The sequence below is a fragment of the Myotis myotis genome, unplaced genomic scaffold (genome assembly GCF_014108235.1).
Source record: "Myotis myotis isolate mMyoMyo1 unplaced genomic scaffold, mMyoMyo1.p scaffold_m19_p_16, whole genome shotgun sequence".
NCBI lineage: Eukaryota > Metazoa > Chordata > Mammalia > Chiroptera > Vespertilionidae > Myotis > Myotis myotis.
Window position 1 is genome coordinate 40,560,838 of NW_023416320.1, and position 12,024 is coordinate 40,572,861.

General features: G+C 47.0%; 1 protein-coding gene across 1 annotated transcript in view; it reads left to right on the forward strand.

Moving 5' to 3' along the window:
* Window positions 1-1,464: 1,464 nt before the first annotated feature.
* Window positions 1,465-12,024, forward strand: part of HNF4G (hepatocyte nuclear factor 4 gamma) — a 90,964-nt gene continuing 80,404 nt past the window's right edge. Inside the window, exon 1 of the mRNA XM_036338701.1 lies at window positions 1,465-1,557. The gene's annotated coding sequence lies outside the window, so the exon portion shown is untranslated. The remainder of the gene's footprint in view (window positions 1,558-12,024) is intronic.

Consider the following 12,024-nt stretch of genomic DNA (forward strand, 5'->3'; position numbering starts at 1 on the left):
CCGCCTCAGCCTCCCCTGAATGGGTTCCAGGGCGACAAAGGCCGCTTTCCTGACACCGTTTGCGCAATGGAGACCCAAAGAATGTGTTTCGCTCAAGAAGGTCGACCTACAGAAAATAGTACAGGACCTCTCCCCTTTGTTCTGATTTCTAAAACAACCTACTACTTGTTTTTAAAAGAGTCTTTCGGCAAGAGATTCAGATCGAGGAAACCAAGTTTCGTAAACTCGATCTAAAAGGGAAAAACAACAACAACAAGGCAACAAACCCTAGCCCTTTGATGCCCCTGGCATGGTTATTAAGGTCTTAAAATATCCGCCAACCCCCAGGTCGGAACAGAAAAATCTTACGGATTAAATAACTATTTATCTCATGCGGATAATTACTTGTTTGACCTGAAGTCATTCATTCCTGAAACCACCACGTTAAATTGTTAAGATGTTTCTAAGCGCCACCGCCCCGGGGATAGTGCGTGGTTAACAAAAGCCTGGCCCAGGCGGCCCGCGCATCTCCGTGGGTCTGAGCATCCCTTCTCCCTGCGCCCAGCTGGGAAGGTGCGGGCAGGGGAGGGAGGGGATGGGAAGCTTCCCGACGGCGCGCAGTAAAGAGGCGCTAAGGAACGAAGCCACAGGTGGCCGCGCCGCCGGGAATGTGGGACTCCTCTCCCCCTCCTCCCGGACTCTGGCCGAGCAAGGCGGTCCCCAGCGCCAGGGCCGGAGTGAACCCCAGCGGCTCAGGTGCAGTTTGTCGAAATGGTTGCGTTTTCCCCTGGTGCCGTGGCCGCACGGCTGTCTCTAGGAACCTGTTTAATTCCCTTTCATCACACTTCCGGCCCTTGCCTGGCCCTCATTGGCCCGGAGTTAAACCTGCGTTCTGGGGGGAGGGGGGGGCAGGCTTCCCCCCGCCTCCGCGCTGCTCCGGGTACACGCCGCTCCAGCCGGGGTGCGCCCGGGGGTTGGGGGGGCACAATGCCGGGTCTCCCGAGGCGCGGGCGGCGGGGGAGCGGTGACTCCGGCCCCGATGGGCCGGCCGCGGTGCGCCCCGCGCTGGCGGTGGGCGTCAGGCACGTGGCGTGGCCTTGGCGGCCCGGCGGCCTCCGGGAGGGAGGTCCGGCGGGGACTCGCTGGCCCGCCCGCCGGTCGCCCGGCCCGGGGAGAGGAGCGCTGCCTCGCCGCTTTCAGTTCTCCCCGAGGCCGCTGGTTACTGTTTAACATCCCCACCCACGCCTCCGTTTGCTCAGGGGATCGATCGGCTGGTGGGAGCCGGGCCGCTGTCTGGTCGCCACCCAGCCGACCTCATATCCTCCCGGCATATGGTCGACAGTCTGCGCGGGAGCCCGGGGGCCACACACACACAAACAAACAAACAACCGCCGCGTCCCCGGGCGCCTCTCCCCCGCGCACGGCCCCGCCCCCACCCCCGCGCCCGCCCCCGCGCCCGCGCCAACTTCCCCGACTCGGAAAAGTGCGGCCCCGACGCGGCTGCGGGGCGGGCGGGGACCTGCGGCCGGAGATGCGGCGCCGCCGCGCAGCTGACCGCGACGCCACTGCTCCGCGCAGGTAAGTGTGGCCCCGCGCCCGCGCCCCGCGCACGGGCTCAGCCCGAGTCTCCCGCCCTCCGCGAATCCCCGAGCCCCGCAGGCTTCGGGAGGAGGAGGGACCAGGCTGGAGGCTCCCGGGGCCAGGCAGGTTGGAAACATACCCCGAGGCCGCCCGCAGCCCGCGGAGCGGGAAGGGGAAAGGGCTGCAGCAGAGGCCGCCGGGGGCGCAGGCAGCCTCGGGCACGCGCCGGCCGCCAGCCCTGCCGGGACCGTGAAGGAAAGTGGGATTTGTTGGAGAGAGCGCTCTGGTGTCTGCAGAGGGTCACGTGGCTGCCAGGCCCCTGGGGGCTTTGGTGGATGGAGTCTGTGTGGCCTGGGCCTAGGCTCAGGCTCCTGGATGCCTGTGGACAGTGCAGGTTGGTGGGGAGGGGCTTGGTCTTGGAGCATCACCCCAAGGCTTTGGCTCCAGGCTCAGCTTCTGTGGGTTCCCTGAGAGACATTTGGGGAGTGGGCGTCTTCCGGTGACCCTGCTGGGCTGTTATAGGAAAAACTATACACACACACACACACACACACACACACACGCTTACCTACATGTACATTTACCTGTAGGTACATTTACATATATCTACATGTACATATAGATATATTATTTACCTACCCATACATAAATACATGTATTTACCTGTAGATACATTTACATATATCTACATGTACATATAGATATATTTACCTATGCATACATAAATACATGTGTTATATATATATATATATATATATATATATATATATATATATATATATATGCCGTTTAGCTTCCTTTGGGAAGAAATGTTCTTTGCAAGCTTGTTTAGACAATGCACTAATTAAGCGATTGTTACTGCATGTCTAACTGGCTGAGCCAGCACATGATAAGACCTTGGCTTTGGATATCATAGGTGTTTCACACCTGATGTGCCCTGTTCCTAAGGCTTGCTCACCACCATCAAAGGCCCTTCTCCAGCATTCAGACAGTGTCTAGTCCACCTTCAGAGGAGGCCGAGAGCTGGAGAGTGCAGCCTGTGGAAGCTCTCAACTCCTAGGAGGCCCTGAGAACTGAACACCTCACTGATAGGAACATTCCTGTTTGGTTTTGTTACTTCTTCCTGATTTTCCACGTTTCTCCTCTCTGCACAAGCATTTATTCATCGTAAAAATATTCTTCCTCTCCAGCTATCACCATTTTCCCATCAAAACCCCCCTGTCCCCACCCTCTCTGGACACACCTTCTCTGTTTTCCTCTTCTGTGCACCTGCTATCACTCTTCATTGTGCCTTTGAAGTCAGAGGCCAAGTGTAGGGTTGGGCTCCCCTCTGTTACCATTTGGGGGAGAGGGGAGGAGAGGGAGGTGGCCAGTAGCAGTGGTAAGATCTCATTTTTCACTTTTCTCCCATTCCTCCTAAGCTCCATTTATAAGACTACAAATACAGAATTTTTCCCAGTGTGCGTTATGAAGGTAGTGCAACCCTTTTACTAAAGCGTGTCTATTAACATCTCATAAGCACTTTTTTAAAAATATATTTTATTGATTTTTTACAGAGAGGAAGGGAGAGAGAGATAGAGAGTCAGAAACATCGATGAGAGAGAAACATCGACCAGCCGCCTCCTGCACATCCCCCACTGGGGATGTGCCCGCAGCCCAGGTACATGCCCTTGACCGGAATCGAACCTGGGACCTTTCAGTCCGCAGGCCGACGCTCTATCCACTGAGCCAAACCGGTTTCGGCATCTCATAAGCATTTTATTCTGCAAGTGTGATTATCCTATCTAATAAAAGAGAAACATGGTAATTAGCGTACGACCGCTACCCTTCCCATTGGCTAATCAGGGAGATATGCAAATTAACTGCCAGCCAAGATGGCGGCCGGCAGCCAGGCAGCTGGAAGCGAACATGAGGCTTGCTTGCTTCAGTGATGGAGGACTCCAAAGTTCCCCGCCTGCCTTGCCGGCCTCTGAACTTGCATTTGGAAACATTGTTACAAATATAGAAGATAAACAAAACCCCAGAAACCTGCTTTCAGCCAGTCCGGATCTCAGAGTTGGAGTTGATACAGTGTTTCGATAATAGAACCCAAACAAACCAGATACCTGCTTTCAGCAGCAGAGGCCTCAGAGCTGGAGCCAGAGCTAAAGCTGGCCCAGAATAAAAAAAAGAAAAACAGGAGCAGTTGGGAGCTTCAGTCACCTGCCAGCCTGAAAACAGCCCTCAGCCCCTCACCCAGACTGGCCAGGCAGCCCAGTGGGAACCCCCCACCCTGAAGGGTGTGTGACCAGCTGCAAACAGCCATCATCCCCTCACCCAGGCTGGCCAGGCACCCCAGTGGGGACCCCCACCCTGATCCAGGACACCCTTCAGGGCAAACCAGGCCTCTATCCTATATAGTAAAAGGGTAATATGCCTCCCAGCACCGGGATCAGCGGAGCTGAGAGGCCTCCCGGCACCAGGATCAGTGTGACAGGGGGCAGCACCCAAACCCCCTGATCGCCCTCCGGCTCTGTGTGTGACAGGGGGTAGGGCCACAACCTCCCTATCCACCCTGCTCTGTTCGTGACAGGGGAAGGCGCCCCAACCCCCTGATCAGCCCTGCTCTGTGCCTGATAGGGGGTAGCTCCCCAACCCCCTGATCGTCCTTCGGCTCTGTGCGTGACAGGGTACGGAGCCCCAACTCCCCTGATGGGCCCTGCTCTGTGCGTGACAGGGGGCAGCCCCCCAACCCCCTGATTGGCCCTGCTCTGTGCGTGACAGGGTACGGAGCCCCAACCCCCTGATCTGCCCTGCTCTGTGCGTGACAGGGGGCAGCACCCCAACCCCCTGATTGGCCCTGCTCTGTGCATGACAGGGGGTGGCGCCGCAACCTCCCCATCGACCCTGCCTTGAGTGTGACGGGGCGGTGCCCCAACCCCCCAATCGGCCCTACCCTGAGCGTGACTGAGGGTGGCATCCTGAGGGTGGCATCGCAACCTCCCAATCCACCCTGCTCTGTGCATGATAGGGGGCAGCGCCCCAACTCCCCAATCGGCCCTGCTCTGAGCCCAACCAGGGGCTGCACCTAGGGATTAGGCCTGCCCTCTGCCACCCAGGAGCAGGCCTAAGCCAGCAGGTCGTTATCTCCCGAGGGGTCCCAGACTGCGAGAGGGCACAGGCCGGGCTGAGGGCCCCCCCCCCCCGTCCCCCCCCCCCCACACACACACACAAATTTTTGTGCACCGGGCCTCTAGTAAGACTATAAGACAGTGCAAATTAACTTTGAGGACTACTAAGATTTTTCTAAATGCCTGCATGTAAATAATAACTTTATTTTTGAGTTCCCTGTTTCTTTTGAAAATTCTTATTATTTCTATGAATTCTGAAAGTACTACTTGCTTATAAAGCATCATGAAAATTATTGTAAAATACAAAGTGAACCCCTTTCTTGTTTTACTCTATATGTGTAACTACCATTGCTGGCTGGGTTTATGTCCCTCCTTCTGTATAAACAGGAATTTTTCCTTCATTATTTAAAAAAAAAATTGGATAATGGTTCTGAAACTTATTTTTCTTTAATAGTTTCCAAATATTTATCTGTCAATATATGAAGAATTTTTTTTCCTAGTGCATGTACTCTGTGTAGCCAGCCAATATCCCCAGAATAGTCGCTTGGATTTTCCAATTTCTTACTATTACAAACAGTGCTGCCACGAATATTTGTGTTCATTATCTCTGCACTAGTGCTGCAGAATGTTTATTCTGAGAGGGCTGCTGGCTCCAGGGGCTGTTTACTTTAAATTGGCTAACTATTGCAAAGAGCCTTCCTCACTCCCCACCGGATATTGACCATGCTCTTACCCACACTGGATAATAATGATGGAAGATGTTGCCCATCTGATTGCTGAAGAAATGATTTCTCATTGTTGTAGTTTAATATTTAGAAATTATATGGACCAGTCCTGGAACGCCTGATTTGCAGAGTCTGAGAATTTTGCTTTAAAAATATAATAAAGTAGAAAGGGAATTAACTGCATGTCAAAATACTACCTTATTTTGAGCTTCTAAAAGATACTACTGCATTAGTTGTTATCTCTCCATTTACTGAAGGGCTAGAGATACTGGTGCGTGCTAAGTGAGATGTCTGTGTTGCAAACAGATGACGACAGTGTGCCTACTAGTTGGTGGTGTGATTTTGTGGCTCTTGACGTACACGTTTGCCGACTTCATTAACAAGGATTCCGTTCTCCGGGAATGAAGGCATGGTCTCCAATGAGATATCATAGCTTTGGATCCTCAGGAAGTTGTAGATGCAAACAAAACAACAGAGTGCACAAAGATGCATCCTTGTGGAATTACTTCTCTCCACCCTCCCCATGGGAACTCTCACCTGTTAGTATTGATCAGCTCATGCACAGACAGGAGTGCTTCAAATATGGTTTACTCTTAGAGCTGAACAAACGATTTAGGAATACAGTCGGGCCTTGACTTACGAATTTAATTCGTTCTGAGACCGAGCTCGTTAAGGAGCTCGTTAAGGAGCTCGTTAACTCAAATTACTCTATCAACTCAATGCAAAAAATCGGCGGAGAGACAGCTGGTATCAAAAAATTCGTTAGTCGGGACACTCCTAAGTCAAGGCCCCACTGTATTTGTAATACATGTATTTAGCTAATACTTATTGAATCCTTAGTATGTGCTAATGATATTCTAAGTCACTTATAAGCATTTTTTTTCTTTTAGTTTCTTTAAACAACCCTGTGCAGTTCATGCTAATATTCTCCCCCTTTTCAGATGGGGAAAAATGAAGCAGAAATCTTAAAAGTTGAGTAAGGTCACACATCCACAAGGGCAAACGTGGAGACTCAAATCCAGGCGCTGTGGCCTTAGGCTGTGAGAGTCACCAGGCTGCTCCATCTGGTCGTTGGTTGCTCCCTGCACAGGGTGCCCCACAGAGGGGAGTACAAACCTGAACCTTGGCAGGACCCACAGGCCATGCCATGTCCCCTTGCTCTTGGCTGGGCATTCCAGGGGAGGGCACTTTTCTAGGTCACAGCAGGTCTGTAAGGCCCCATAGCACCTGCTCCTGATGTGTCAGGAGCTACAGGTGTACACATTCGGATGCTCACGTAAGTACCTTTGGAACTCAGCACTGTCTTGCCCATTCATGATGGATACATCTTCAAGAACAAAGACCGGCCTTCGTTACTGCCTATCCTTCCTACCTTATATTTCGTACTGGGTGGCCCAGGATGTTCTCCACATGGGAGACTTAGCTCAGAGCCTGTGGTGTTGTGTTGCTGTGAATATCTTTGGTTTTATCAAGACATTTTTCTGGAAAGGTATAAGAAGTTTGTGTGTGTGTTTGTGTGTGTATATGCATGTGTTCGTGCGCACATGAGTCTTTTAACATTTGGAGGTACATGAAGGTCTTTGAGGATGACCAACTCATGGCATATAAGCCAAGAGAGAAGGCTTTATTGTCACATAGGGAGTTTTATATTCTTGTTAAGCTATTTACTAAAGGGGGGGCAGAGGGTGGGGGAATTGGGCAAGTTAACTTTTTTGAGGCCCAATTTTCTCATTTTTGAAGTAAATGATTGTAATACCTATCTCATATACTTAGTATGATTATTAAATATGTTAGTATATGTAGACCTTTTGAACAATGCCTGGGACCCAATAAGTACCCAATAAGTAAGTAAGTATTTGGTATTGCTGTTGTAGTTGTTCTAGAATGAGATAAAGCATCTAAACCCTGCTCGATTCATAGTAAGTTCTTAATGTGTCACCTGCTTTTATTGACACTATCTCTGGAGAAATTGTACTTACATACTCAAATTGTACATGGCTTCAGGAGTTTATGAATCCATAGAAACCTGGCCACGGCCTCTAATAAGCCTTGGAGATACAACGATGAGTAAGAGACACGGTCCCTGAATTCATGGGGCTTTTAGTGAGGCAGTGTAGAAAAGGATCGCCCTGCATGTAGTCCAGTGGTTAGAACCTGCTCTCTCCCAGCTGTGTCCTAAGCAAGTTCTCACTGCCTGTGCTCAGTTAAAAAAGTTGTAAAATGAGAATAATAGTCCTGACTCTCAGAGTATAATTAATGGATTAATTCTTGTATTATTTAAACCAAGCATGTTATTTGTTGAATGTTTGACCTTTATCTACGCTCTATTTCAATCTAGAAGAATCACATTTATCTATGACAGCAAAACGTCCACATGGACATCTAGGTATTGTATCCCCATCACTTAAAAGTGTCAGCTGAAAACATCTGGGCCTGGCAGTTTAGTTATTTTTAGTGTTTTGAATCTTTGAGTGTTTTTCTTTTCCGGTTGCATACTGAGTGTGCTTTGCTTGTGCCCTTGACTTCCTTGGGTCATGGCTACAGGTTGCAAATAGTTGATGTATATTAGTTTAGCAGAAATGAACTTATGTGCACTGTACCAGGTGCCTGGAACACAAATATAAATAAGCCGCATCTTCACCCTCAAACACAAGTAATTTACTTGGAAGAAAAACATATATCACCTTCTATACCATACGTGATAACTTTGGCATTGGTGCCATAGATAGAAATACCGTGGGAAACGGGAGCACAAAGCATAGTTTGAAGAGTCTGGAGAGATTTCACGAAGGAGTTAATGACTTCCTGATTAGAACTTGCTGAATAGAGAAGAATCAGAAAGATGTTTGGGGCAGAGGATATTACATGTGGAATAGGTGGAGCAACAAGAGATGAAATGGGGATGGAACACTGAGCCAGATTTTGACAAGCTTGAATGTGGGTGACAAAGATTTGGGCTATGTTATCTAGGCCAGCGGTCGCCAACCTTTAGGACCTCATGGACCACCAGTGGTCCACGGACCACCGGTTGGCGACCGCTGAGGCAATGGGGAGCCATCAAAAGTCTGCAAGTAGATTGAGTTATGAAAGCCCTCTCCCTTTTTTTGCTCCAGGTTAATTGACAGCATTTTGGAGGACAGATTAAAGAGGGAGAGACAAAAGACAGGGCAACAGTAGGAACCTTTCACAAGAGTCCCCTGGCCACAGTGAAATGCAAACAGGATAGGATAGAATCTAGTGATGCTTCAAAGGTGTTTAAACTGAATTTAAGAACCGTAGAGTGTGGAAGAGGAGAGAAAGCAGGGGATTGAAGCTGACCTTAAGTCCATATTCTTTAGGATGGTACAGGACACTTTGATTTGATTATGCTTATTAGGAATTTATAGTTTTTTAACTATTCTTACAAGTTATTTTGGATTTAAAACTTAGTCTGTATGGCAAAACTAAACTTTTCGGTCATTTAACTGAGGTTGTTAGGTATGTAGGAAGACTATTGTTTCCATAGTTTGGGCTAATTTTCAGCAAAGTAATTATTATTTCTAACCTGAATTTTTGCAACAACCAACTGCTCCCCCTTCCTTATCTTCCTGGCCTCCATTCAGGTCCCCAGATGGCAGTTAGAGTGACAGAGAGAAAGCCAATTTGATCATTTCATCTAAGTTGTTAAGCCATGGCTAGTGTGGCTCAGTTGTTTGAGCATCATCCCGTGCACCTAAAGGTTTCTGGTTCAATTCTCTGTCAGGTTGTTGGTTCAATCCCCGGTTGGGGTGCATATGAGAGGCAACCAGTCTATGTTTTTCTCTCACATCAATGTTTCTTTATCTCTCCCTATGCCTTCCTCTCTCTCTAAAATAAAAAAAAATATTGAAAAAAACCACCATTTGTTAATTTTTTAATGCCTTAATACCCTTAGTCTGCAGTCCATGTGACTTCCATTCCAAGCCTCATCTCTCTCTTTTTGAGGTCCCAGACTTAAAACTTCAGCTGGAATAAGTATTTTAGTTCCACAAATGCACTGTTCTCTGTACCTTCAAAAGTGATGTTTCTATCATTTGAAACAGGCACCATCCCATCATTTCCCCCCCATCATTCTAGCCAACTTCCCTTTATCTTTGCTCAAATACCACCTTCAAAATCTTTTCTAATCTACTGACCCAGTATAACAATTTAGTGTATCTTGTTCTTTCCCTGTCATAATTACCAAGTTCATCACACACTGTGGTTGGATGTTTGACAGTCATTCTCCCAGACTTGACTGATAGACATCTGAGGGTAGGAACTCTGTTATTCTGAACCACTTTTTAAATTGGGCCTTTAATTCAAGCTTAATGAGGATGTGTTCACTGAATAAATGAGTAATTGTAATGGAGAAAAAAGGTGAAATACCAATAAAATAAATGTGTTGAGAACCTCATTTTCAAGCACTACATTCTGTATTGGGATCAAACAGTGACTAGAACCTTTCTCTCCTAAGATTTTCATGTCTGCTTGGGGATATGAATGACAATATTTCTACTCACTGTGATAAGAGCAAACGTGGAATACTGGAGAAAGATTACAGGAACCTAGCAAAAGCCATACCAACTTTTTCTGGAGTAGGTTACACAAGAGATGACATAGGAATTTTTTATTTTTAATTTAAGAGGTATATAACTTATTGATATTGAATATAATTACTCAGATAATTATATTGAGATGTAATTTACATTAGTTAAAATCCATTATTTTTTATAGCATACACTTCAATGAGTTTGACAAATGTATGCTTTCGTGTAACCACTGCCACAATGAAGATATAGAACATTTTTTGCCCCTTCCCCCTCAAATTGCCTTATGCCCTTTAAGCAGTCAGCCCTTCCTCATTTCCCCAGGCAACCACTGATGTGATTTCTGTCCCTAATGTTGCCTTGTCTAAACTAACATATAAATAGAATCAGCAGCCTTTTGTGCCTTGCTTTTTAAATTTAGTATAATCATGTTGAGATTTAGCCATCTTGTTGTATGTATCATTAGCCTATATTCCTTTTTAACAAAACAGATCTAGGAGGTACAATTGGCATACAATAAACTGCACATATTTGAAGTGCACAATTTAACAAGTTTTGACACATGTATGTACTCATGAAACAGTCACCACAATCAAGACAGTGGTATCGCCAGCTCTGCAGGTGTGCTCATGCTCCTTTGTAAACCCCCTTCTGGCTCCTGAGACATCCACTGATCTTCTTTCTGCAAATTAGTTTGTATTTTCTTGAATTTTTATATCCATGGGACCATACACTATTCTATTGTGAATTCCTCTGAGATGCATTCATTCTGTTGGACCAATCAATTCCTTTATTTCCTTGACTACCATGACATTGTATGGATGTGCCTCAGTTTGTTAATTCATTGACCTGTTGAACATTTGGATTGTTTGCAAATTTTGGCTTTTAACAAATAGAGCTGTTATGAACATTCTCTTACAAAGTCTTTGTGCTGTCGTTTGTTTAATATAATTACCTAGCAGTAGAATGTCTTCTCCTCACACCTGATCTGATTTGTCAGCGAATAGCAGACCTGCCAGTATGACCTCCAATGAGCCTCGCTTTTCCCATTTTCCCTCCCCTCTCCTGCTCAGTGTCATCACGGGAGCCATGGTGATTGCATAGGCAGACATCTGCCCCAGTCTATTCACTGCTCCCTCAGTTTCCATATCATTCCCTTCAGGGTTGATCTTCCTAAACCACGAATAAGAACATGTCATCTCCCTGCTTAAACCCGGCCCACGGCTTCCCACAGTGCCCGGAATCTGGCCTCCCCATCTTCCTCACTCTTACCTCTCACTCTCCTTTACCCCCTGGGTTCTGGCCACATCAGGTTTTCTCAGGGTTCCCCAAAAGCCACGTATTTTTCATCTGAAGGCCTTTCTCCTTTGCATTTGACCTCCTTTCAAACACCCCCACCTCCCATACATAAACATAGCATGAGTATCTTCATCCTTTGGTTCTCGGTTTACATGTCACTTTTACAGAGACAGTTTCAGGAGTTTCCTCTGATTTCTAAACATGCCTTCCTCCATGTGTATTGCAGATCCCAGATAATCACACACCCCAACCCCACCCCAGCCAGCTAGGAGGTCTCAGCAGCAAAAGCTTGGGTGCACATTGTAAAAGGGATAAAACAGAAAAGGCCAGGGGAGCAAGGGAAGGGAGGGAGTCGGGGTCCTCAATAGTTAATAAAGTAGAAAAGAATGAATGACACATTTCTTATTCTACAGATCACTTGAAAACTGATATTTCATGACACATTTTTGTGTGAATACTGGGTAAAATGAATGTTAAATTTCTGAGTGATGCAAAAATCATGACTAAGCTAAGTGTAGCAGTATAGCTTTGATAAAACAATGAGTAAGACTTTTTTACAAAGCCTATTAAATTGGGGGGAGGGTGAAAATCCAGTGAAATAAATCTTTTCTTTTTATTTTATTTTCAGGCTTTAATTTTCTTGTTGCGTTATCTAATATTGACTGAGCACTTGTTATTGGCAGGCATTGCTTTCCATGCATTACCTGCAGTACCTCATTAGTCCTCCTCACAACCCAATGGCTCTATGAATAGTGTTCTCTCCATCCAGACACAGGTTACACA